This window comes from Dendrobates tinctorius, unplaced genomic scaffold, assembly GCF_039654945.1.
Source record: "Dendrobates tinctorius isolate UK_male_01 unplaced genomic scaffold, ASM3965494v1 ptg000039l, whole genome shotgun sequence".
Taxonomy (NCBI): Eukaryota; Metazoa; Chordata; class Amphibia; order Anura; family Dendrobatidae; genus Dendrobates; species Dendrobates tinctorius.
The window spans coordinates 37800739-37823331 of record NW_027361707.1 but is presented as its reverse complement, the minus strand read 5'-3'; positions in this window follow the sequence as shown (position 1 = coordinate 37823331).

The following is a 22593-nucleotide window of genomic DNA, read 5'->3' as shown; positions in this document are numbered from 1 at the left end:
CCTGGTGCTGGCTTTGTCAGTAATGTTACTGGACAGGCATATCAAATTAGGGAATTTATTAACTGTAGCAGCAAGGGAGTCATTTATAAGGCCTCATGTACATGTGGCAAAGAATATGTGGGTAAAACCATTAGGGAATTCAAACGTAGGATTGGGGAACATATTGGAGACATTATCCATAAGAGAGATACCCCTATTTCACGCCACATTAATCAGTGTCAAGGAGGGAATGTTAATTCCATCCAATTTCTGGGGATTGAAAGGGTAAAAAAACCACCAAGGGGTGGTAATTGGGATCGCATCATTCTACAAAAAGAGACTAAGTGGATCTTTTGTTTGAACACCATGACCCCAAGAGGGCTTAATGACCAACTCAATTTTGGCTGCTATATCTAGGGTTTGATATGTGTGCTGTTTATTATTTCCTTTGTATATACTGTAAAATACCCCCTTTTTTATATATGTGTTTGCTACCTTTATATTCTGAGTTTGAATTTTTGTTATTTTCCACCTTTTTATTTATTTTGATTCTGGCAATGCTCTCTTGAGGCCTTCTGATTGGGACAATATCCATCCCATGTTTTAGGTTGTTGGGTACTATTTTTCGCAATCATTTTGGTGGTTGAGGCCTTTTAGAGATGCATGATCTGTCTATCCGCTTGTTTAATATCGGCTCACGGACTGATTAAAGCGCGTATGACGATATTGCCTTCTAGCAGTATTGCGACCTTTGTCGCATGCTTTACTTCCGCCCTGCTGGCACTGCTTAAACATGAGTGCGCATGACCGGAAGTGTGGCGGCCATTTTTCTTGCTGGCACCGATGAGTGCGCATGACCGGAAGTGCGGCGGCCATTTTGCTTTTGGGCAGTATGACGCAACCGGAAATAGGGCGGCCTTTGCCGCGGGATACGCCGGCGTTTACACACTATTGCTTGGTATAGGAGATGGGCGTTTCTTATTAACACACTCATCATGTGCCTGCGTCCCACAAGGGGTAATGGTGGACGGCGTGCGTTCCAAGTCATCTCAGGTGGATGTGTTCTATTTGATTGGCAGTTCATTTAAGTGCCCTCCTCATCAGTCTGCCTCACTCCATTGTCATCTTAGGAGGCAGCCTGTATACTCTGTGATGATGCCCAATTTGTGCTAATAGGTCCCCTGAAGAGTCATTAAGTGATGAAACGCGTCGGGATGCACAGGGACTTTGTAGGGCTATGGTTTATAGGGATTAGATGTGGACTGCCCTTGTTAGGGCGGGAGTCATGGGTGTCAGTATTTGTAGCTCAAACAGGGCTTGTATAGGGTGAACCCCCTTTTCTTCCTGACCTGATATGACTCTGATGGGACATCTGATCCTGGACATCCTCCATCTTCATGTGGTGAGATCTTTCCTTTTCACATTATGTTGATGGCCTTATTATTATGATGTCTTTGTTATATACATGAATAGGCATATTCCTTGATAACCTTTACAGGGTAGAGGTCTCTTTAGTTCCTCTGATAAGGAAACTGTTCATTTTTTACTTGGACTTTTTTGCACTGGTTTAGTGCAAGTACCTTTTTGGTCCAATCTCTCAAAATTTTGGACTTGGAATAGCCACATGTATATATTGGTAGTAATCTGTTACAGAGACTTATACAGTTACCTCCATTATGATTTGTGGCATTTGATTTAGTGATTTACTTGCACTACTATCTTTGGTAGCTTTTACATCTATTATTAAAAGTTATGTTTTATGTTATTTCTCTATTGCTGATTTGCTACTTTGTATCGTGAGAATTTGTGGGTATTTAATCCACTTTTGTGCTGTATTTCTACCCCCTCTTTCCAAGCCAACAGATTCAGAGAACAGAAGTAGAGAATGAGATGGCTCCTGTCCAGGGCTCTCTGACTGCCTGGGCAATTTGGCAGGTGGTGAAGAGACAGATGGTTGTGTGGCACCCTCAGGAGTATGGCCGCCACACTGGCTTTGCCTTCTCCAGGGGAGGGTAATGCCAGGCTTGGAGGCAATGACGGCAATCTATGCATGCAACACATTTCCACTCTAGGCCAGCAGGGGGGACTCTGAACCGGAATTAAGGGGAGGAGTGCTCTCTGAGGGCCAAGAGGAAGGAGGAGTCAGTTAGTCTGTGGAGGGTGAAGTGTGCAGACGTGTGGAAGGAGCGCTGAGATAGAGCTGAGAGGAAGAGCTCATCTCGAGTGAGCGCATGAACTGGAGCCTGGTCTCCACGGTTGTATGGATACTAACAGTCCTGTAACAGACACCAGAGGAGTAGGAGGCTGTAAATGCCCTATACCCATCTAAGACTTGAGGGCACAACAGCAGCTTGGATAGTGAGCCGGGACTCAGGAGAAAGGAGTCCCCGAGATAGGCTACAGCTGTCTGCCATGCAAGTAAGGTTCTTGAGAACATCTGACAGGAGGAACTTCAGTGTAACTCAGTACTGGAGATCCCTTAAGTAAGCGCTAGGAAAGGAGACTGCACAGCCCTCCTGCTGAAAGAGAATCCTTGAGTTGCTTCCAGGCTAGCCTGCTCCGTTACCATCTGTAATCAGGACCCTGGACTGCAGTTATCAAGTAAAGGTACAGAAAATGCACCCCGCTGTGTCTTGTCTGCTTCCTACCTTTCGGGCACCGCTACATCCCCGTGCCAACCACATCTACACTGCCCTGGGACTACAGCTTCACCTGTGAGGAGCTTTTACATCTTTGCTGCACCATACCATCAGTCCCAGCGGATCTGCATGCAGCGTCAGCTCAACACCTCCCTTGCCGAGTACCACAGGTGGCGTCACGAACTATTCATCTAACTACATTCCACCATTCAATCTCCCCTGTTACATGGGAGCCCAGGGCCACGGACCGGGTCACCGCTGATGTGACTCATCCCGCTGACACCAGCCCGGTACCGAGTACACCACAGCCCTGGGAGGGCGACCCATTTTGGCTTCATGAACAGGATTACGGAGCCCGGTACCCCCCGGGTCCTGTGTGCCATAGAAAAAGCCTGTGTGTGAAATTGGCGCCAATTGCCGCCATTGCCGCGCTGCTTGGTGCGCGCGGGAAGAAAAAGGAGCAGGCCTTCGTGGGCGGAGCCTGCCACAGAGTGCAAAGAAGTGAAGTGCCGCGCGGGAAGAGAGGACAGGGTGCAAGAAGAGTGGGAGCTGAGGCCTACAGCCCGGAGCGTCGGGCCTGCGAAGTGGCCGCCGGTGAGCTCACACAACCCTCGGCCCTGGCTAATGTTAACTAGGGGGGGAAGAGAATGTCCGCACCAGATGGCAATGCAGCGGTGGACGCCGTTGCCAACCCCGCAGCACCGCAAGGAGGAGCGCCTGCCGCAGCGGTCCCCATAATGCCGCTGTCAATGCCCTACACACCGGGAGCGGACTGGCTACCGCAGTACTCGGGTGAGTTACATACCCTGAGTGAATTTAAAGAGAGACTGTGCAGTTTGTTTAACCCCTTCACCCCCAAGGGTGGTTTGCACGTTCATGACCGGGCCAATTTTTACAATTCTGACCACTGTACCTTTATGAGGTCATAACTCTGGAACGCTTCCATGGATCCCGGTGATTCTGACATTGTTTTCTCATGACATATTGTACTTCATGTTAGTGGTAAAATTTCATTCAAATAACTTGTGTTTATTTGTGAGAAAAACGGAAATTTGGCGAACATTTTGAAAATTTTGCAATTTTCCAACTTTGAATTTTTATGCCCTTAAATGACAGAGATACGGCACACAAAAAACTTGATAAGTAACATTTCCCATATGTTTACTTTACATCAGCACAATTTTGGAACCGAAATTTTTTTTTGTTAAGAAGTTATAAGGGTTAAAAGTTGACCAGCGATTTCTCATTTTTACAACGCCATTTTATTTTTAGGACCACATCACATTTGAAGCCACTTTGAGGGGTCTATATGATAGAAAATACCCAAAAGTGACACCATTCTAAAAACTGCACCCCTAAAGGTGCTCAAAACCACATTCAAGAAGTTTATTAACCCTTTAGGTGCGTCACAGGAATTTTTTGAATATTTAAAAAAAAATGAACATTTAACTTTTTTTCACAGAAAAAATACTTCAGGTTCAATTTTTTTTATTTTACCAAGGGTAACAGGAGAAATTGGGCTGCAAAAGCTATTGTGAAATTTGTCCCGAGTACGCTGATACCTGATATGTGGAGGGGAACCACTGTTTCGGCGCATGGCAGACCTCAGAATGGAAGGAGCGCCATTTGACTTTTTCAATGCAAAATTGGCTGGAATTCAGATCGGATGCCATGTCGCGTTTGGAGAGCCCCTGATGTACCTAAACTATTGAAACTCCCCACAAGTGACCCCATTTTGGAAACTAGACCCCCCACGGAACTTATCTAGATTTGTGGTGAGCACTTTGAACCCCCAAGTGCTTCACAGAAGTTTATAACGCCTGGTCGTGAAAATAAAAAAATCATTTTTTTCCGCAAAAATGATATTTTTGCCCCCAATTTTTTATTTTCCTAAGGGTAACAGGAGAAATTGGACCCCAAAAGTTGTTTTGCAATTTGTCCTGAGTATGCTGATACCCTCTATGTGGGGGAAAAACACTGTTTGGGTGCATGGCAGAGCTTGGAAGGGTAGGAGCACTATTTGACTTTTTCAACGCAGAATTGGCAGGAATTGAGATCAGACGCCATGTTGCATTTTGAGAGCCCCTGATGTGCCCAAACAGTGGAAACCCCCCAATTATAACTCCAACCCTAACACCAACACACCCCTAACCCTAATCTCAGCCCTAGCCCTAACCCTAGCCCTAACCCTAGCCCTAACCCTAGCCCTAACCCTAACCCTAGCACTAACCCTAACCCTAATGGGAAAATGGAAATAAATACATTTTTTTTATTTTATTATTTTTCCCTTACTAAGGGGATGATAACGGGGGGTTTGATTTACTATTTATGGTGGTTTTTATGTTTGGCAGCTGTCACACGCTAAAAGACGCTTTTTATTGTAAAAATAGTTTTTGCATCACCATATATTGAGAGCTATAATTTTTCCGTATTTTGACCCACCGAGTCATGTGAGGTCATATTCTTTGCGGGACGAGTTGACGTTTTTATTGGTACCATTTTCGGGAATGTGACATTTTTTGATCGCTTTTTATTCCGATTTTTGGGACGCAGAATGAACAAAAACCAGCGTTTCATGAATTTCTTTTGGGGGGGTGCGTTTACACCGTTCCGCGTGCGGTAAAATTGATAAAGCAGTTTTATTCTTCGGGACAGTACGATTACAGCGATACCTCATTTAGGTCTTTTTTCATGTTTTGGCGGTTTTATGCAATGAAAACAATTTTATATAAAAAATAATTATTTTTGCATCGCTTTATTCTGCGAGCTATAACTTTTTTATTTTTTCGCTAATGATGCTGTATGGTGGCTCGTTTTTTGTGGGACAAGATAACGTTTTCAGCGGTACCATGGATATTTATATGCATCATTTTGATCGTGCGTTATTGCACTTTTTGTTTGGCGGTATGATAATAAATCATTATTTTTTTTTTTTATTTTTTAAGGGGTTCACTAAAGGGGTTAAATAATGGGACAGTTTTATAGGGCGGGTCGTTACGGACGCGGCGATACCAAATATGTATACTTTTATTGTTTTTTTTTTTATTTTCAAAAAATGAATTTATTGGGGAATATTTTTTTTTACTAATTTATTTAGCGATTTTTTTAAAATTATTTTTACACTTTTTTTTTTAACTTTATTACATTGTCCCAGGTGGGACATCACTGTCGTGTGACAGATCGCTGATCTGTCACATCACAGATCACTGTGACAGATCAGCGATCTGTCACAGGCACTGCTGCAGACTTCCTCATGCCTGCGCTTTGCAGGCAGTGAGGAAGTCAGCTCCCTACAGGCCCCCGAAGGTCCCCGTCGCCATCTTGGATCCGGGGACCTGTAGGGAAAGAGCCCCCCGCAGCAGCGCTGCACATTGTGCTGCCGTGGGGGGCTCAGGGAAGCACGGAGGGAGCCCCCTCCCTGCCGATGCTTCCCTTTAACCCCCGGTACACCGCGATCGTGTTTGATCGCGGTGTACAAGGGGTTAACGTGTTGGGGGCGGTCCGTGGCTGCCCCAGACACATTGTGCCGGGTGTCAGCTGTGATAATCAGCTGACACCCGGCCGCGATCAGCGGCGCTCACCACGTGGGCGCTGCTGATCGCGCTAGACGTACTATCCCGTCCCTGGGAATAAAGTCACAGGGCACATGGATGGGATAGTACGTCTTATGGCAGAAAGGGGTTAAAAAGCCAACCCTATACCCAACCGCTATGTCCAGCTATCGCCCAATATCGTTGCTCCCATTCGCTTCCAAATTCCTGGAGCAGCACGTCCATGCTGAACTTTCCTCCCACCTATCATCTAACTTGCTCTTTGACAATCTACAATCTGGTTTCCGCCCCATCACTGCACTGAGACAGCCCTGACCAAAATTACTAACGACCTACTTACAGCAAAATCAAATGGACAATACTCTATACTCCTGCTTCTAGACCTGTCCTCTGCATTTGACACAGTTGACCACTGCCTCCTAATACAGATCCTCTCCTCCTTTGGCATCAAAGGCCTTTCCCTATCCTGGATCTCCTCTCTGCTGTCCAGAATCCCAGAGTGTCTATCAGCCATATCCTCCTTCTTCTCCTCTCGCTTCCTCAAGCTCAATGTGGACAAATCTGAACTCATCATCTTTCCTCCATCTCTCAGATCTTCCTTACCTGACCTAGCTATAAAAATTAATGACATCACACTTTCCCCAATACCAGAAGTCCGCTGCCTCGGAGTAACCTTTGACTCTGCCCTGTCCTTCAAACTGCACATCCAAGCTCTTTCTACCTCCTGTCGCCTCCAGCTCAAAAATATTTCCAGAATCCGTCCTTTCCTCAACCCTCAGTCTCCTAAAATGCTTGTGCATGCCCTCATCATCTCCCTCCTCGACTACTGCAACATCCTTTTCTGTGGTCTCCCTGCTAACACCCTCGCACCTCTCCAGTCTATCCTTAACTCTGCCGCCCGACTAATTCATCTCTCTCCTCACTACTCCTCCGCTTCTCCCCTCTGCAAATCTCTTCACTGGCTCCCATTCCCTCAGCGTATCCAGTTCAAATTACTAATACTGACCTACAAGGCCATCTATAACCTGTCTCCCCCATATGTCTCTGAACAAATCTCCCAATACCTTCCCTCATGTAATCTCCAGTCCTCCCAAGACCTCCTTCTCTCCTCCACAGTTATTCGCTCCTCACCCAACCGCCTCCAAGACTTCTCCCGAATAGCCCCTATTCTCTGGAATTCTTTGCCCCAACAAGTCCGACTATCAACCACATTTGGATCCTTCAGACGGAACCTGAAAACCCACCTCTTCAAGAAAGCCTACAGCCTGCAATGACCCCGCTACCTCCTTCTCTCTCACCACTACCAGTGATCTCACCTCAACCAACACCGAAACTGCTGCAACCCACCAACCTACTGTCTCCTTCTCCACCATCCTGTAGCATGTAAGCCCGAAAGGGCAGGGTCCTCTGTATCAGTCTGTCATTGTTAGTTTGTTTACTGTAAGTGATATCTCTAATTTGTATGTAACCCCTTCTCATGTACAGCACTATGGAATCAATGGTGCTATATAAATAAATAATAATAATAAAAAAATAATAATAATCGATGACAACCTGTTTGACATATAACTTGTGAAGGGCCCGCTCCTTCTCATTTGAGGGGTTTTCGCAGAATGAGGGTAGAAGAATTTCTTGGTTGGTACAAAAGGCGTTCTAATTTTAGGATTATACGGTCATCCCAAATCTGAAGCTATGGGTCCCGGAATGGACAAGGCCTGAATCTCCCCTACATGTTTTCCTGTAGTACCAGCTACCAAAAATGCTGTTTTTACGGTATGCTGTGAAATGGACATCTTTTCCCCAGGGACATAAGGCTTTCAACATGGGGACCTAAGGACCAAATCAAGATCCCAGGAGGGAACTGACCACCTGATTGTGGGGCACAGACACTGGATTGCCCTGACAAACCTTATTACCCATGGGTGAGTGGCCAGAGAGTAGGCAAAGAAAGTGCTTAAGGTCGGGGTCAGACTTGTGAGAAACTTGCATGAGTCTCACATCTCAATATCCGGCACTGCCACCAGTACTCGGGACCGGAGCGCTCAGCTGCATGTATTTCCATGCAACTGAGCACTCTGGTCCCACGTGCCGGTAGCAGTGCCGGGTATTGAGATGCGAGACTCGTGCGAGTTTCTCGCAAGTCTGACCCTGGCCTAACATCGCTATCTCGACTTTTAAGGTACTTTGTCTAAGCCCCTTATTAAAACCAGCCTGAAGGAAGTCTAAGACGCTTGGGATATCGGGCTTCCCGCAATAAAGTCAGAACTGCCACTCTAAAAACAGATCTTCTTCCAGATCTTCTAATATATTGCAGAAGTAACTGGCTTCCTACTGGCCTGGATTGTGGTTATAACCTGGTCTGACAGCCTCCAAGCTCTCAGGATGTCCTGCTCAGGATCCAAGCTGAAAAATGAAGCCTTTCCGGATCCTGATGGAAGACTGGGCTCGGATGGATGAGGTCTTTACTCCATGGAAGCAGAACCAAGTCTTCTAATGCCATAGTTAGCAGCAGCAAAAACCAACTTCTTTTTGGCCAGTACGTAGTGATCAGAAGTATCTTCGCCTGATCCTCCTGTATCTTCTTGAGGATGGCTGGAATGAGTGCTATGGGGGGGAAAGCGTAGGACAGGTACCGTCTCCATCTCTGACTTAATGAGCCGACGGCTTCTGGATTGTATGATGAGTTCAGCGAGTATAATCCGTCTGTCTTTGCATTTTTCCTGGTCACGAACAGATCTCTCTGAAGCCTTCCCCAGAGATGACAGAAGTACTGGAACACCTCATTTAGCTCCCATTTCGTTGCCAAACCTTTCGTCTGCTCAGGTAGTCCGCCACAACATTTTGAGACCCTTCGAGATGAACTGCTGTCGGACTGTCTTCTATGCCCATGAAAAAAATCTCTTTTGCCAGATCCTGGAGCATTCAATGTCTGGGACCCCCTTGGAGACACAGGAAGGACACCGCCGTCACATTGTCCGACAGAATCTTGACGTGCCGGCCCCTTAACAGTGCTCGATTAAATCTTAGGGCTTCCGACACAGCGTAGAGTTCTCTGTAGTTGGAAGACCTGGAACGCATGTCCGATGGCCATTCTACCTGGAGAATACTTCCTACCAGGTGCGCTCCGCATCGCTACTTGCTGGAGTTCGTGGTAATTACCACCCATGAAGAGGCAATCCAATGAATGCCCACTTTTAGGTTTCCTGGCTGAATCCACCAAAGTAGTGACCTCCTTTCTGCCGGGGATAAGGATATTCTTCTGTCAAGGGTAGACTGTCGTCGATCCCAGGCTGACAGGACCTCTCTCTGCAGGGCTTGAGTGAAACTATGCCCAAAGAACACAGGGGATACAAGTCATCATGAGGCCCAAAACTCTCATTGCGGATCTGATGGAAACGTGACCTTTCAGGAGCTCTCTCATTCTGCTCCTCAACGATTTCTGTTTCTCTACTGGCAAGAAAGATGTTCTGTGACTGGAGTCCATTTGGAAGGTGAAGCCTTCCAAATGCCACCTCCTGAAGCCCAAGGTACAGTACCTCGGTCATGTGGTCAGTGCAGAAGGTGTGGCACCAGATCCTGACAAGGTCACAGTCATCCGGGACTGGCCAAAGCCCAGCAGCCTCCATGAAGTACGCCAATTCCTTGGACTGGTAGGTTACTACCGAAGATTCATCAAAGGCTTTACTGAAATAGCCACCCCTATGCAAAATCTCCTGGTGGGGCAGTTCAAGAAAACCAAACAGAAGAATTCCACCTTTGAAAGGTCGGAGGAGTTGGAGAGGTACTTCACCAGATTGAAGATGCCTCTCACAGGTGACGAAGTTCTGGCCTACCCAGATTATGACAAACCCTGTGTGCTGTACATTGATGCCAGCAATGTGGGAGTAGGAGCAGTACTGTCGCAGGTACAGAACGGAAAAGAAAGAGTGATCTCCTGCGCCAGCAAGAAGCTGCGTCCCACCGAGAGGAACCCTGACAGCTGCAGTTCAGTTCTTCCCACCAAGGACAACATCTGCAAGGAGTTTGTATGTTCTCCCCGTGTTTGCATGGGTTTCCTCCGGGCACTCCGGTTTCCTCCCACATTCTAAAGACATACTGATAGGGAATTTAGATTGTGAGCCCCATCGGGGACAGTGATGAAAATGTGTGCAAACTGTAAAGCGCTGCGGAATATGTTAGCGCTATATAAAAATAAAGATTATTATTAAGATTATTATTTCAAGCTGGAGTTCCTTGCCATAGTCTGGGCTGTCACCGAAAGGTTCAAACATTACCTAGCCTCCGCCAAGTTTACCATCTTCACGGACAACAACCAGTTGACACACTTGGACACTGCAAAACTAGATGCACTGGAACAGCGATGGATGGCTCGGCTATCTAACTATGAGTTTACCATCAAGTACCGGGCAGGGCACAAGAATGCCAACGCTGATGCGCTGTCCAGGATTCCTAATCTGCCAGATGCAGGAGAAGACCCTGAGGCTCTAGAAGAAATAGAGCTACCTCCCTTCCACCGGCCAATTGCGGCTCAACGTACTCAAGGAGTAAGAAACAGACGGTCTGGCTTGAAGGAGGTCACCCTGAATCCATTGCCCCATCATGACTGGGCAGAAATGCAAGATAGTGACCCTGCAGTCCACCTGGTGAAAGAGCTGCTGGCACAAGCTGACTCACGCCCAGAGTCGGATGCCCCTGAAGAAACCCAGCAGTTGTGGAAGGAGAGAGGCCGGCTGTTTATCTAAGAAGGAAAGCTGTGTCGGAGGAGTATCAATGCCTGCACTCATGAGCTGGTCTGGCAGGTGATAGTCCCAAAGAGAGAGGCATCAATGGTCCTGGAAGCATACCACAACGGAGCTGGACACTTCGGAAGGAAGAAGTTGGAAGCATTGCTCCGGGAGAGGTTCTATTGGGCTGGTATGAGGAAAGTCATTAAGAGGTGGTGCCGGGAGTGTGGACATTGCAACCTGCGCAGAAAGGATCGAAACAGCCAGAGAGCTCCTCTACAGCCAATCATCACCAAACAGCCCCTTGAGTTGGTGGCCCTGGACCATGTGAAGCTGGTTCCAAGCCAGTCTGGCTACATCTATGCTCTTACCATTGTGGACCACTACTCAAGATTCCTGGTAGTTGTGCCTGTCAAAGATCAATGGCCAGGACAGCAGCCAGAGCATTCCAACAGCACTTCTGTAGACCACATGGGTATCCTGAAAGAGTGCTTACAAATCAAGGTCCAGCTTTCGAGGCAGAAGTGTTCCAAGAATTCTGTAACCTGTATGGTTGTAAGAAGATCCGGACAACTCCGTACCACCCACAGACCAATGGCATGTGCGAGAACATGAACCAGGTAGTGATTGACCTCCTGAAGACTTTGCCCTTGGAGGAGAGAAATCTGTGGCCAGAGAAGTTGCCAGATCTGGTAGATCTTTACAATCATATTCCAGTGAACTCCACCAACTGTACCCCAGCATACCTGATGAGAGCGAGACCTGGCAAATTGCCTATAGATTTGGACATGGGAGTCCTTACGCCTGAGGTGCCATCCCCAGATGCTGAATGGGATACAGAAAGACAACAGTAGTACAGAAAAGTACAAGAATGTTTGGAAAAGAGTTTGGCCCAGGCAAGACAAAAGCAGGAGAAGTTTTACAATCAGAATGCACCTGCAGTTCCCTTGTCACCGGGAGAGCAAGTTCTCAAGAGAAAAAGAAGACTGCATAAGCTGGATGATCAATGAGAAGCTGAACCTTATACCATTCTGCCCTCAAACTTTGATAATACCAAGGTATGCCTTATTAACAAAGATGGAGGAGAAACCTCAGCAGCAATATCAAGAGATCATCTGTAGCTGTGTCCTGACTTGTTAAGGGAAAGTGTAAAATAATGCATATCCTGTAAAATACTCAGGACTAGTTACCAGATAAAAATATAGTGGTTTATTTAGTTTCTTCCATCAAAGAAAGGTTATTACAGAAAAACAGGTGAATAAAAAGAGGTGAGATAATGTCCATTGTTCATAGCAAAGCAGCATGTATTCTTCTTACTCTCCGGGAACCCACATGGCAAATGGCGTCTGTCTCTCTGTTCGACTTCTTCGTACTAAAGTAACATACCAGCTGTTGAGTTATGTCATCTTGCGTCTGTCTCTCATGATGGTGAGGGAAGAAGACAGCGACCTCTACAGTTAGCCATGAATTATATACGTCTCCTAAAGCACGTGGTCTCTACATATATGGAGCTGTCTTTCTACCATGAGCCAAGCTTAAAAATAGCCTATGTCGTGTAAGCTAAAGCAATGTACAGAACTGGGTGTAATAAGAAATTAACGGATTATTAATATTTAACAATTCCCCCTTTTGAGGGAGACAGACATTAATTGGAACCCTCAAATATAACGATCTTTTTTCTTCTTTTCTTCTTCTTTGACAAAATAATTTAATATTAATAATAATAATAATAATAATAATAATAATAATTATATTAGATTACCGTTATAAGTACTCAATGACATAATTGATGTGAATTCATGTTATGGTAAGCCGTGAACAATATTCATATAAAATATGTATAATTATACTTCCCTAAGTCTAAATTGAAGCATCTCATGTCCAGTCATCATCATCTGATGTCATCTGGTCTTCATTTTGATGTCTTCTGTCTTCTTCTTGGTTTTTTTTAAAAATACAGTTTTCTTATAGCATATAGATGTGTTGTGTATCAAATCAAAGTCCATAATTTCAAATGTTAATACGAAAACAAAGTCTATGCAGCTTTAATATCTGTGCAGTGTTATCTTTAAAAACCTGGGCTTACATTGGCTCGCCTTGGATATTCTGGAATCCTCCATCGGTACTGGTCTTTGAACAGGTGTGACGTCTTTGGTCAGCAAAGCAAGGGTTAAAATGACTCTTCCTTGCTAAACATAGCACCATAACCAGTCCTTGTCCTAATGCACAGGACATATGTCAGGGTTGTAGCTTCCTGATAATTACCTTCATTGTTCACCAGCTTTCATCGAAGCTTTTCAGGTGATTGAAAACCTCTGGAACTTGATAAGAACGTGATAACACCGTTCATCTCAGCATCATAGGATCATCGTCCTCTGATTGTCAGGTTAGACACTTTAATTGTGACTGTCGGTGGTGGATACTGCACTTGTGACTGTCAGTGGTGGATACTGCACTTGTAATTAACACAGTCTATTACTCAGTAATCATAGCTTTGTTACCTTCTGGGATTTCTGGATCGCGGCATTCTTCTTCTTGCAACTGATAAAAAATCAATGAAGTTTAGAAATGTGAAAAGTCTTTATTAACATAATTTCAGTATCTTGCTTGAAGTCTTCATTCCCTATTCTATACCAAATCTGGTAATTTCCCTATCCCATAATATCACAGCGTACCATAGCAATCAGTAATATCCATATAATTATTATCAGAATTTGTACTGTATATGGATTTCAATATTTGAAATAATAAACCAATAATAAGTGATAATACATTATTATCCATTTTTTTTTCATGTGATAGAACATTTTTATGTCATAGGTGTAATTACCTTTTTCAACCCATAGGTGTCACTGTGTTTTATGTAACCAGTGTTTTCATCTTTATTAATAAGGAATATATTTATTATACTAATAATATGTAGGAATGTATAGCCATGAACCAAAATAAGAATATATGAGTGAGCGAATGAATGAATAAAAGAATTGTTGCATATAACTCAGAAGTGAAACATTTTCCTTAGTAATAGAACCATATAATTGCTATATTTAATGAAGCAATATTCTCAGTAGATATTACTTTACTAAATATTGGTGAAAGAATTAAAAATAATGAAAAATAAGAATGAAAAATAAGAATAAGAATAAGGCCTTTATGTTGATGCAGTGTAGTTATGTCTTCAGTAACATACACCCTTAATATTTCCATGATCTGGATTATCTCATAATTGTCATACACTTGTGTTATCAAAATATTCAAATCATGCAACTTTGCATATAATTCCTCTTAGTGTAAAGAAATGACTCTTTATAATACTTGTTATTATACCCAATACTTATACCATTGTACCTTATTAATATTTTTTTCCTATTAAAATGTGTGAAGAAGAGGTATTAATCAAATGTGATGATGTAGTCAGGATAAAAAACATATTTTCCCCCTTAATACCAAAAAATATTGTTTCATGAAATAATTCATTTATCAAAACCAAAATTAAAAATAATTAATTAATAAATTGTGTAAATATTATACTTGCTTATACCATTATTTGTCTGAAGATGTGTAACCATCAAAATTAATTTGAATATCATAAAATTATCCTTTGGAAAAATTAATTTAAATGTAACACACTTGGACAGAGAAGGAAGGTCCACTATTCCCAGATGCAGCTGGTGAATACCAGGCTCTGTGCTGGTGCCTGTTTAAAAGAGCTAAAGCTGATAAGGAAATAATAGATTTTCTTCCTAAACTATTTTCTATTTTGTTGTGCGATTGCACTTATCCACAATTAACTAAATCAAGAAATAATAATTACTATAGAAATATAGAAATATATGTTTGTATAGATAATATTTCATTATATATCTTAATATTCTAATAATTTAACTGATCTGCATATTTCCTCCTAAAGATAAAAGCTTTTGGGGTTTTTTTTTTTTTTTTTCTCTCATGCATTCAGGATCCTGAGGTCTCACAAACGTATCACATTACTCGCTCAGCAGCTGCTCATACACTCAGTCTCTGTCACTCAGACTGTGTCACATATTAAGTTTAATACACGTATTTTAACCCAAATTATCCTAATTATCAATGCATTGTAAACTATTTCAATTTAGTCTCTTAATATTTCTTTGAATATTCCCCAAATACACATGACATAAATATATGTATAGCTATACTTGACATTTAGGCCTGGAAAAAAAATTCCATTGCTTTGCAAAAGTTGAGAAAAGCTTTAAAATTCTTTTCCTAAGGAACAGGGACATAGTATACTGGTATACTTGTATTATTAGAACAAGGTTCAAATTCCCCTGCTGTGGTTGTCATTCAAACCATGCAGTAAAAAAAAAGCACACCCAGAACATTTTAAAAAGCAATTGGTTATTTCCTTTTAAGGGTTAGATATATATAAAATCATGCAATTATTGCAACTTCCTGTGTAAATAAAGACATAAATCCTTGGAAGAGAATTTTTCTCGATTAAGTCCTGCTTTGAAATGAAAATTCTAAGGAAACATAAAAAATAAAGTTAATATCATATAATTCTAAATATTATTACTGATGTAGATTTTAATTTTCATTAAAAAATACAGTTCTACTATTTCTACTTCTACAAACACTCTATATATATACTGTATGACTATGTATATATCCACAAACCATAAAACTACAGGATTATACTCTATAAAATAATTACATATAACTCACTAATTGTATAACACTGTTACACAATATATATATATAATTACTTTTTCTAGCCAATTCCTACACCCATACTTATTTCTCTGCAAAAAATATCCTGAAAGGTTCTTGCCATTTTAAAGCTAATAGATTCTTGGAGCAGAGTATTCAGTTTACAGGCCATGATGTCACTCACCACCTGTTTCTGTCTGTTAAATTCGGCCATCTTTGTTACAGAAAGAAAATCAGAACTCATCATTTTTCTTAATTCAATTTGTGTCTTTTCGGTGTTCTTTTGCATCATTCCATATGGTTTATAACAAACATGTGATTTTCTTTTTCTTTCTTCGTAGATTTGATTTTGGGGAAATCTCATTTTAGAAGGTTTTGCTAATACAGGCTTCTGATAAGATTTTACCCTGCCTGTCTTTCCAAAATTAGCACAATTTACTTTCCTTTCACGATTCTCGTGTTTTCTGGCAAAATCGAGGGATTGCGCACATTCAAACAAAGAATCTTTTTGTGACGCAATAACACGAGATGCAGGATTTAGAAACCAAAATTTGCTTACAAAACTCCTTATGAGGGACGGTGTTTTGACATTCTCACTCAGCATTTTGTACAAACGTTCATATATGGACATGAACGTAAAAATACATTCCTTCCGACCAATTCTTAATTTTTGAAGAATATCAATATCTGGATGATTTTCATTTGATAAACAAAAAATGAGAATTTTTAATCTGTCCTTATCAGTTAAATTCTCATGTGTTTCACCAGATAACTTTAAAGACAATCTCCTAGCAAAATTTACAGGGATCCACATTTTGAACAACTGATTCTTCTCCTCGTTAGATAAATCAAAGTTATCAGTACAACTTTCAAAGATCTCAGAGTTTCTATAAACATCTATTTTGTTGTCATAAGCAGGAATTATTTGGCATATCTTTATCAAATTCCTCCTCACGCTACTTCGGATTTGGGCCTGTGAGTCTTCTATTTTTAGTGGTACGTCTTTCCCTTGTACGTCCTCTACGTCAGTTCTGAAGTCTCCTCCTACGTCTCCATCTTGTTCCACGTCTGCAAGGTCACCTTCAATGACTGCTACTTGTAACTGTTTCTCCACATTACAGTGAATCTCGGGAATATCACTATCCTCTACACAATCATTTTTAGATTTCTCTGACACAGATCTATGAAATATATCTACCATCTGTAGAATATTTTTTAATCTCTCTCTTTCTCTATTGAAAAACTTAGAATCTAACCTCTGATTCTCGAGTTCACACTCGGCATATAAACTTAACCATAAAACTTCTGAATTAGAATTGTCTACAGACTTAAATTTCAATTTACTCTGCTTAGCAAGACAATTAATGACATCCATTTTATCTTACCTTGAAATATCTCAGCTCCTTTGATGGACAACGCTGGGTTCCTGTCTTCACACGTCTGGCTTACGTCTGGTACTTTTGGCACTTGTAGTACTTCTCAATCTATCTGGTACTTCTTACTTCTAGGTTCTATGTGATTCTTGTAAGTAGTGGAATTCCCGATAACTTGCACATATGATTTGACGTTAGCAAAGTCCAATCCCCCGTGTGTGCAAGTGGAGGGAAATCCGCAAAAAAGTACAAAAATTCAGATCTGGCTGGCTCTCCAATGTAAAATAATGCATATCCTGTAAAATACTCAGGACTAGTTACCAAATAAACCACTATATTTTTATCTGGTAACTAGTCCTGAGTATTTTACAGGATATGCATTATTTTACATTGGAGAGCCAGCCAGATCTGAATTTTTGTACTTTTTTGCGGATTTCCCTCCACTTGCACACACGGGGGATTGGACTTTGCTAACGTCAAATCATATGTGCAAGTTATCGGGAATTCCACTACTTACAAGAATCACATAGAACCTAGAAGTAAGAAGTACCAGATAGATTGAGAAGTACTACAAGTGCCAAAAGTACCAGACGTAAGCCAGACGTGTGAAGACAGGAACCCAGCTTTGTCCATCAAAGGAGCTGAGATATTTCAAGGTAAGATAAAATGGATGTCATTAATTGTCTTGCTAAGCAGAGTAAATTGAAATTTAAGTCTGTAGACAATTCTAATTCAGAAGTTTTATGGTTAAGTTTATATGCCGAGTGTGAACTCGAGAATCAGAGGTTAGATTCTAAGTTTTTCAATAGAAAAAGAGGTGAGATAATGTCCATTGTTCATAGCAAAGCAGCATGTATTCTTCTTACTCTCCGGGAACCCACATGGCAAATGGCGTCTGTCTCTCTGTTCGACTTCTTCGTACTAAAGTAACATACCAGCTGTTGAGTTATGTCATCTTGCGTCTGTCTCTCATGATGGTGAGGGAAGAAGACAGCGACCTCTACAGTTAGCCATGAATTATATACGTCTCCTAAAGCACGTGGTCTCTACATATATGGAGCTGTCTTTCTACCATGAGCCAAGCTTAAAAATAGCCTATGTCGTGTAAGCTAAAGCAATGTACAGAACTGGGTGTAATAAGAAATTAACGGATTATTAATATTTAACAGAAAGAGTGGAAGAACCAGATAACATCCAACCCATAGAGGGAGAAGAGAAGGTCAGCACAATACTTGGAGAATTCCCTGCGAATTGGACTAAAGTAAACGATGCTATAGTGGTGCCAGTGTTGACATTTCCTCAATTGGCAGTACAGGAGACGTAACTCCAGAAAACCCTGAGGATCAGGAAAATAAGGCAGCAGATGCCACACCAGCAGTGGAGCCAGAGAACCCTCGCCCTGCCAGTGGTGAACCTGTTATGCCCGTGGTGAGTCTAAGAGTCCATAGGAGAATACTACCTAGTTTACCCAGTTTACCCTCAACAGAGTTACGCAGGTCTACCCACACCACACAAGGTATACCACCCATCAGATATCGTATATAGCAAAGTGAATGTAAATGTTGAAATTGTATGTATATATGTAACTATTCTCAAGTTTTTTGTGCCTACAGGTAACCTGTAAGACTTTCCTTTAAAAATTTTCCCGTTCTGTTTTATGGACATTGTACCACAGGACTTGTGTGGTCAAAAACTTTACTTGTATATAATTCACCATTTGCCAGGAATGGACCATGGACATTGATGCTTGAACTTATCATCATAGGACCATTTTTGAAGCACTTGGTTTTTGTAACTTTTTCATTTTTTAAATCTTGTGCAATTATTATTGTTTAACTGTTTGTATGTTTTCATATTTTGTTCACTAGGGGGGAATGTGGCGCCCCCAGGAGTATGGCCGCCACACTGGCTTTGCCTTCCTCCAGGGGAGGGTAATGCCAGGCTTGGAGGCAATGACGGGTCTCTCTCACAGTCAATCTATGCATGCAACACGGTTCAACTCCAGGCCAGCAGGGTGGACTCTGAACCAGAATTAAGGGGAGGAGTGCTCTCTGAGGGCCAAGAGGAAGAAGGAGTCAGTTAGTCTGCGGAGGGAGAAGTGTGCAGACGTGTGGAAGGAGCACTGAGATAGAGCTGAGAGGAAGAGCTCATCTCGAGTGAGAGCGCATGAACTGGAGCCTGGTCTCCACGGTTGTATGGATACTAACCGTCCAGCAACAGACACCAGAGGAGTAGGAGGCTGTAAATGCCCTATTCCCATCTAAGACTTGAGGGCACAACATCAGCTTGGATAGCGAGCCGGGACACAGGAGAAAGGAGTTCCCGAGATAGGCTACAGCTGTCTGCCGGGCAAGTAAGGTTCTTGAGAACATCTGACAGGAGGAACTTCAGTGTAACTCAGTACTGGAGATCCCTTAAGTAAGCGCTAGGAAAGGAGACTGCACAGCCCTCCTGCTGAGAGAGAATCCCTGAATTGCTTCCAGGCTAGCCTGCTCCGTTACCATCTGTAATCAGGACCCTGGACTGCAGTTATCAAGTAAAAGTACAGAAATTGCACCCCTCTGTGTCTTGTCTGCTTCCTACCTTTCCGGCACCGCTACATCCCCATGCCAACCACATCTACACTGCCCTGGGACTACAGCTTCACCTGTGGGGAGCTTTTACATCTTTACTGCACCATACCATCAGTCCCAGCGGATCTGCATGCAGCGTCGGCTCAACACCTCCCTTGCCGAGCACCACAGGTGGCGTCATGAACTATTCATCTAACTACATTCCACCATTCAATCTCCCCTGTTACATGGGTGCCCAGGGCCACGGACTGGGTCACCACTGCTGTGACACATCCCGCTGACACTGGCCCGGTACCGAGTACCCCACAGCCCTGGGAGGGCAACCCAGTTGCTCTTCAGTGCTCTGGCCCTGAGAGGATGTGGAAGTCATTGAAGTCGATGCGTTAGCTGCCATCCATCCGACAATGGCTTCAATTTGTTCGTCCCGCAGCAGTGGGGTACGGCGAGGTCCTACAAAGCTGCGCATAAAGGACTGTTGCCAGGTAAAACTGGGGGATGCTGAGTCACTGGTGCCCGCAGCAGGCACAGAATCCCCATGTCCTCTCCCTGCTGAAACTCCACGCCCACGCCCACGACCACGTGCCTTATTCCCTGCCTTCTTCATCTTGGTAGACTGATAAAGATAGGCAGAAAAGTACAAAGGGGGGGCTTAGTGTGCTTATTCCTGAACAGCTGCTAACAGGTATAATAAACACTAATTTTGGACTACACTTTAATATGAGCTAATGTGGCCTACACAACTGTAAAGTGGAGTGTTTGGTGAACTTTATTTACGTGTTTTTTTTCAAAAAAACAAAAAGGATGTGACCAAAGATGTGAAAGCGATAGTATCACAAACTTTTTGGAGCTATTACAATGTAGGAAGGTAACCTACAATGCAATAGATCAGGCTCCAAAAAATAGGCTAATACTAATCTGGCTGCGGCTGCAGGGCACAAGCCAGCAAAAAGGCTCCTCTGTCTACTCCTATATAGTGTTTGCAACCAACCAATGTAGATGGATATGAATGGAAGCACACTAATAGGAGAAAAAAATCAGGAAAAATTAGCTGCAATAAAACAAAAAAAGGATTATGTATGAGGCAGTGACGCACGCTGAGCGGACCACAACCAGAGGTGGCTGCAGAACACACTACAACGTGAGCTGCACTCACACACAGAGACCTCACAGACAGCCGTGAACAGTGCAGAGAACTGGGCACTAGCACTGAAAGGCTGCAGAAAGGCTCCGCTGTCTACTCCTAAAGTGTTTGCAACCAATGTATATGGATACGGATGGATGCACACTAATAGGAGAATTAATGAAAAATGAGCAGCAATAAAACAAAAATATGTATGAGGCAGTGACAAACCATGAGCGGCCTACAACCAGAGATGGCTGCAGGACACACTACAGCATGAGCTGCACTCACACAGACCTTGCAGACAGCTGTGAACAGCGCTGCAAGGCAAAAGAAAGCTACAGTGATTGATAATGTAGCCTGGGTAAAGCACAATATTATTTAGCAAATCGCTATTTCTAACTGTCCCTCAGAGTCTTGAACAGCAGCCTGTCCCTAACTGAATTCACAGCAGAGTGAACCCTAAATGGCGGCGGCGGCTTTTATAGTGCATCATGACATCATTTCAGCAGCCAATCACAGCCATGACATTAGTTAACATGCCTACATGCCTAACAGGATGTGCCCACACTTCTGAGGATTCCTCATTGGCTGAATCAAATCAAACTGGCTCATAGCATTATGGGAACTTCCGATTCCGGTATTCAATATGCAAAAAGTTTGGGAACTCAGTATCGGAATTCCGATACCGCAAATATCGGCCGATACCCGATATTTGTGGTATCGGAATGCTCAACACTATCCATAACGTGTTTCATAAATCTCTGTTGAAGAGGTTTGTTGAGCCAGTAGTTCCCATGGCGGCGCCTTCTGACCCTATATTGGTTAAAGGCAATGTGGAATATGAGGTAGAGAAAATATTGGATTCTTGTTTGGCTAGACGGAGACTCCAGTACTTGGTCAAATGGAGGGGATATGGCCAGGAGGATAATTCTTGTGTCTCTGCTTCTGACATTCATGCCGATAGATTGGTTTGTGCTTTTTACTGTGCCCATCCTGATCGGCCTGGTGGCGTGGATGAGGGTTTGGTGACCCCTCCTCAAAGGGGGGTACTGTTGTGAATTCACTTTCTGGTCTACCTCTGGTTGCTGGTGAGGGTGGTGGAGCTGATTGTATTGACAGAGGAGTCGTGAGTTCTCTTTCCGGGCTACCTCTGGTGGTTGCAGGAGGTAATGAAGCTGATCTAATTAACAGAGACCAGCCACCTGATAATGAGGACGACGATTGGACATTTGGAGTCTCTGACTGGATTTAAGACAGCCGACTCCCTCTATCCATGCTGGTGATTTTACCTGCCTCCTGAGGTCTTACTTTCCAGTTCAGTCCCTGCATTCTCAAGCTAAGTATTCTTTGCTATTGTTCACATTTGATTTGGTTTTGTCTATTCAGTTTTGTGTGCTCAGCCAGGCCCTGCTGGGGCTGTGCTGAATTTCCATTCTTATGTTACTGTTTGTGCCAGGTTGCTTTTTGGCCCTTATTAGATTGGCCTCTTTTGCTCTGTTTTCAGAATATGCCAGAGTGCTGATATAGTGGGTGAAGTCTAGTGACTTCAGGGTTTTTTTGCTCTCAGATGTGTTGGACATTTTTGCAGGGTTTTTTGGCATGATTGCAGACAGCATCTTTCCTTTCCTGTCCTTTCTAGTTAGTGTGGGCCTCATCGTTTGCGCAGCCTATTTTCCTACCTGTGTTTGTGTTTTCATCTTGTCTCACCGGCAATATATGTTTGGGGGCTGTCTATTCCTTTGGGGTCTGCTCTGGGGCAGTTTAAATTTCCCTTTTTCTTGCTTTAGGCTTATTTAGTCCTCCGGCTGTGTCAAGGCATCTAGAATCATCGTAGGTACGCTCCACGGCTACTGTTAGTTGTGTGGATAGGATCAGGGGTCTGCAATCCACTTAGTTACCAACCTCTCTGGTTTTCTGTGACTTACCTTGGTCTTGTTTT